Source organism: Monodon monoceros, unplaced genomic scaffold, assembly GCF_005190385.1.
Source record: "Monodon monoceros isolate NGI ecotype Baffin Bay Population unplaced genomic scaffold, NGI_Narwhal_1 Super_Scaffold_7, whole genome shotgun sequence".
NCBI classification, from domain to species: domain Eukaryota; kingdom Metazoa; phylum Chordata; class Mammalia; order Artiodactyla; family Monodontidae; genus Monodon; species Monodon monoceros.
Genome location: NW_021703784.1, coordinates 67,075,103 through 67,081,102, shown reverse-complemented (window position 1 = coordinate 67,081,102; position 6,000 = coordinate 67,075,103).

The window sequence follows — 6,000 nt, the reverse complement described above, 5'->3', positions numbered from 1 at the left end:
AAAATATTTGCAAATGAAGCAACTGACAAAGGATTAATCTCCAAAATTTACAAGCAGCTCATGCAGCTCAATAACAAAAAAAACACGACCCAATCCAAAAATGGGCGGAAGACCTAAATAGCCATTTCTCCAAAGAAATACAGACTGCCAACAAACACATGAAAGAATGCCGAACACCATTAATTATTAGAGAAATGCAAATCAAAACTACAATGAGATATCATCTCACACCAGTCAGAATGGCCATCATCAAAAAATCTAGAAACAATAAATACTGGAGAGGGTGTGGAGAAAAGGGAACACTCTTGCACTGCTGGTGGTACAGCCACTATGGAGAACAGTATGGAGGTTCCTCAAAAATCTACAAATAGAACTACCATATGACCCAGCAATCCCACTACTGGGCATATACCCTGAGAAGACCATAATTCAAAAAGAGTCATGTACCAAAATGTTCATTGCAGCTCTATTTACAATAGCCAGGACATGGAAGCAACCTAAGTGTGCATCAACAGATGAATGGATAAAAAGATGTGGCACATATATACAATGGAATATTACTCAGCCATAAAAAGATACGAAATTGAGCTACTTGTAATGAGGTGGATGGACCTAGAGTCTGTCATACAGAGTGAAGAAAGTCAGAAAGAGAAAGACAAATACCGTATGCTAACACATATATATGGAATTTAAGAAAAAAATGTCATGAAGAACCTAGGGGTAAGACAGGAATAAAGACACAGACCTACTAGAGAATGGACTTGAGGATATGGGGAGGGGGAAGGGTAAGCTGTGACAAAGCGAGAGAGTGGCATGGACATATATACACTACCAAACATAAAATGGATAGCTAGCGGGAAGCAGCTGCATAGCACAGGGAGATCAGCTCGGTGCTCTGTGACCACCTAGAGTGGTGGGATAGGGAGGGTGCGAGGGAGGGAGACGCAAGAGGGAAGAGATAGGGGAACATATGTATATGTATAACTGATTCACTTTGTTATAAAGCAGAAACTAACACACCAATGTAAAACAATTATACTCCAATAAAGATGTAAAAAAAAAAGTTGTTAAGAGAGTAAATCTTTAAATTTCTCATTACAAGAAAAAATTCTGTGACTATGTATGGTGACAGATGTTAACTAGAAGTAAGGAATCATTTTCTAATATATACAAATATCAAATCATTATGTTGTACACCTGAAACTAATAATTTTGTATATCAGTTATACCACAATTTTAAAAGTAAATGCTAACACTCATCAAAAGAAAGCACGGCTAGATATATTAATTTCAGACAGAGCAGACTTCAAAGATAGGAAAAATATCAGAGATAAAGGAGAGCTAAATAAATGGAGAGATGTTCCATATTCGTGACTCAGTATTAATACGCCAGTTCTTCCCAGTTTTATCTATAGATTCAGTGCAATCCCAATAAAAATCCTAGCAAGATATTTTATGGATGTTGACAAACTGATTCTAAAGTTCATATGGGGAGGCAAAAGACTCAAAACAGCCACCAATCTTGAAGGAGAAGAAATTGGAGGACTGACACTACTCAATTTCAAGACTTACTATAAATCTACAGCAATCAAGATAGTGAGGAATTGTTGAAAGAATAGACAAATAGATCAATGGAACAGAACAGAGAGCTCAGAAATAGACCCTCACAAAAACAGTCAACTGATCTTTGACAAAAGGCAGTACAATGGAGTAAAGATAGTTTCTTCAACAAATGGTGTTGGAACAACTGGATATCCACATGCTAAAAAATTATTCTAGACACAGACCTTTCACAAAAATTAGCTCAAAATGGATCATAGGCCAAAATGTAACATGCAAAACTATAAAACTCCTAGAAGATTATATAGGCGAAAACCTACATGACCTTGGGTAAGGTGATGTTGTTTTAGGTACAACACCAAAGACATGATCCATGAAAGAAGTAATTGATTAAGTTGGACTTCATTAAATTGAAATCTTTGGCCTGCAAAAAACAGTGTCAAGAGAATTAGAAGACAAGTCACAGACTGGGAGATGATATTTGGAAAAGGCACATCTGATAAAGGCCTATTCTCCAAAATATACAAAGAACTCTTAAAACTTTGAAAATGGGCCAAAGACCGTGACAGAAACCTCACCAAAGAAGATATACAGATGACAAGCATATGAAAGGATGATCCAAGTCATATGTCATCAGGAAAATGTATATTAAAACAGCAGTGAGACATCACTACACATCTATTAGAATGGACAAAATCCAGAACACTGACAACACCAAATACTTGGCGAGAATGTGAAGTAGCAGAACATTCATCATTGCTGATGGGAATGCAAATGCCACCAGCCACCTTGGAAGGCTCTCTAGTAGTTTCTTACAAAACTAAACAAACATTTAGCATATGATCCAGCAGTCGCGGTCCTTGGTATTTACCCAAACTAGTTGAAAACATATGTCCACATAAAAACCTGCACACAGATATTTATAGAAGCTTGATTTATAATTGCCAAAACTTGGAAGCAAACAACATGTCCTTCGGTAGATGAATGGATAAACTGTGGTACATTCAGACAATGGAATACTATTCAGTGCTAAAAAGAAATGCGCTACCAAGCCATGAAAAGACATGGTGGAAACGTAAGTGCATGTTACGAGGGGAAAGAAGCCAATCTCAAAAGGCCGCATGTTGTATGATTCCAACTATGTGACACTCTGGAAAAGGCAAAACCAGTGTTTGCCAGGGGAGTCATGGGGAATATTGAACAGGCAGAGCACAAAAGATTTTTAGAGCAGTGAACTACTCTACATGCTATTATAATGATGGATATATATCATTATACTTTTGTCCAAATCCATAGTATGTACAATACCAAGAGTGAACTCGAAGGTATACTATGGACTTTGGGTGACTATCATGTGTCAGTGTAGGTTCATCCTTGGTAAAAAAAAAAAAAAAAAAAAAATATATATATATATATATATAGTTCTGGTGAGTGATGTTGATAATGCGGGAAGCTGTGCATGTGTGAGGGCAGAGGGTATAGGAAAATCTCTGTCCCTTCCTCTCAATTTTTTGCAAACCTAAAACTGCTCTTATAAAAAGTTTTTATTTAAAAATATAGCATAATATATAGTTTAGAACTATGTAAAATATGCATATAAAAGGAAGACAAAAAAACAAATCACAGTGGTTGAATTAAGCTTATTGAAATCTTCTTTCATATATTGATTTTTCAAAGTTTCTGAAATTAGTTTTTCTTACTTAAGCAATACAATTATGTTTATCACACTGAATGCAGTAACAAGCAAAATACACAATACCACGTGTAAACTATTTGGTAGTAATTATCAAGAATGTAAACGTATATGGACAAAGATTAGAAGGTAATTGTAAAAATAAAAGACTTCTTAAGGAAAAAAATATAGACACTTGCCAAATGACTCACCAATCCACTCCAAGGTATTTACCCAAAAGAAATGGAATGTATTGTATTAGTTTCCTAGGGATGCCATAACAAATTACCACTAACTCAGTGGCTTCAAACAACAGAAATTTATTCTCTCATTCCAAAATCTAGGTGACAGAGAGCTGCACTCCCTCCAGAGACCCTGGGGGAGAATCCACTCCATGCCTCTTCTAGCTTCTGAGAGCTGCTGGCTGATTTGGCTTCCTCGGTTTATGACTCTCCCTACCTCTGTCTTCACATCATCTTCTCTTCTGTGTATCTTCTTCTTTGTGTATCTCTTATAAGAACACATCATTGGATTTAAGACCGACTTGGATAATCCAGGATGAGCTCATTTTAAGACCCTAATTTAATGACATCAGCAAAGATCCTTTTTCCAGATAAGGTAACATTCACAGTTTCCAGGGACGAAGACATGGGCATATCTTCTTGGGGGCCCCAGTTTGGCCCACTACACTTATCTTCACACAAATATCTATACACAAAAGTTTATAACAGCTCTATTCATAAATGCCCAAAACTGGAAGCAACCCAGGTGTCCTTCAGTGGATAAATGGATTAACAAACTATAGTACATCCCTGTAATGTAATAGTGCCCAACAATAAAAAGAAACAAACTATATACATGCAACAATATGGATAAATCTCAAATGCATTAGGTTAAGTAAAAGAAAATTCAGACAAAGTTACATATTGATTCCATGTATATGACATTCTGGAAAAGGCAGAAGAATCTGATTAGATGTTTTCCAAAGAAGACATACAAATGGCCAACAGGTACATGAAAAGGTGTTCAACATCACTAATCATCAAGGAAATGTAAATCAAAACCACGATGACGTATCACCTCACACCTGTTAGAATGGCTATTATGAAAAAGACAAGAAATAACAAACGTCAGCAAGGATGTGGAAAAAAACGCAACACTTGTGCACTGTTGGTGGGAATGTAAATTGGTGCAGCCACTATGGAAAATAGTGTAGAGTTTCCTCAAAAAATTAAAAATCAAACTACTATATGATCTAGCAATTCCATTCCTGGGTATTTATCTGAAGGAAACGAAATCGTTGTCTTGGAAAGATATCTGTACCCTCATGTTCATAGCAGCACATGGAAACAACCTAAGTGTGCGTGACGGATGACTAGATAAAGAAAATGTGATATATGGGTAGATATAGATATGGATATATAGACATTGGTGTATATAGAGAGTTTTATATATAATGGAATGTTATTCACTGTTAAAAAGTGGAAATCCTGCCATTTGTTACAACATGAATGGACCTTGAGGGCATTATGCTAAGTGAAATAAGTCAGATAGAGAAAGACAAATAATGTATGATATCACTTATGTATGAAAAAAAAACCAAAAACCGAATTCATAGAAACAGAGAACAGAGTTGTGGTTGCCAGAGGTGAGGGTAGGGAGCTGCAAATGGGTGAAGGCAGTCAAGAAGTACAAACTTCCAGTTATAAGATAAAGAAGTCCTGGAGATGTAATGCACAGCATGGTGACTATAGTTAACACTACTCTATTATCTATCTGAAAGTTGCCAAGAGAATAAATCTTAAAGTTCTCATCGCAAGAAAAAACATTGTAACTGTGTGTAGTGATGGACGAACTTACTGTGGTGATCATTTCACAATATACGCATATATCAAATCATTACACTGGACACCTAAAACTGATACAATGTCATATGTTAATTATATATCAATTTTAAAAGATAAATATTTTTAAAAACTATATAGAGAGAACATAACAGTTGTTATCAGGGTTTAAAGACTGAGGGGGCAACTGACTGCAAAGGAGAAATGGGGGACTTCTGAGGAGTGATGAAACTGTTTTGTGCCTTTATTGTGATGGTGATTACATGACTCAAATGCACTGTCAGAACCCATTGAACTGTATGCCAAAAAAAATGGCTTTTCTCTATAAAAATGTAAATATATATGCTTATAAAGAGATACTGGGGCTGGAACTCTGCAAACCACATTTTTCTTTGTCAGGTGGATCCCTGCCAATTGGAGGTCCTCAAAGGAGACAAGAAGGCATGAAGAAGAAACTTGCTCCTCCTTATTTTGATTTCTGTCTCTGTCAGCATCACCCCCAGTTTCTCTACTCTGCCAGGGAAGTTGGTTCCTGTTTGCAATTTTGTGTTCTTTCCTACACTCCTAGAACAGTCTTGTTGCACCCCTTCAATGCGTGGTGCTTCAATACCAGCATCAGATGACCTTCCTTCTCAATGGTCTGAGAATTCTTCTTTAAGTTCCTAGATTCTAATTCCCTCACCACTTCCCCTCATTTTCCCAGCCCTGTGGATGGTAGCTGCTTCCTTTGGTTTTTATCTCTGCACTATTTCTTGTTTTCTTTTGCCTTTTCAGTACTCTATTGCCTACTTAGTCAACGTCTTAGAGTATACTTTCTGTTAAAATCACTGACGTGGTTTCTGTTCTATGGACTAGAAATTGACTGATAGAAAGCCCGGGTATTTCCTGTGCCCTATGAAGTCCTACATGATCTGTCTTCCTCAT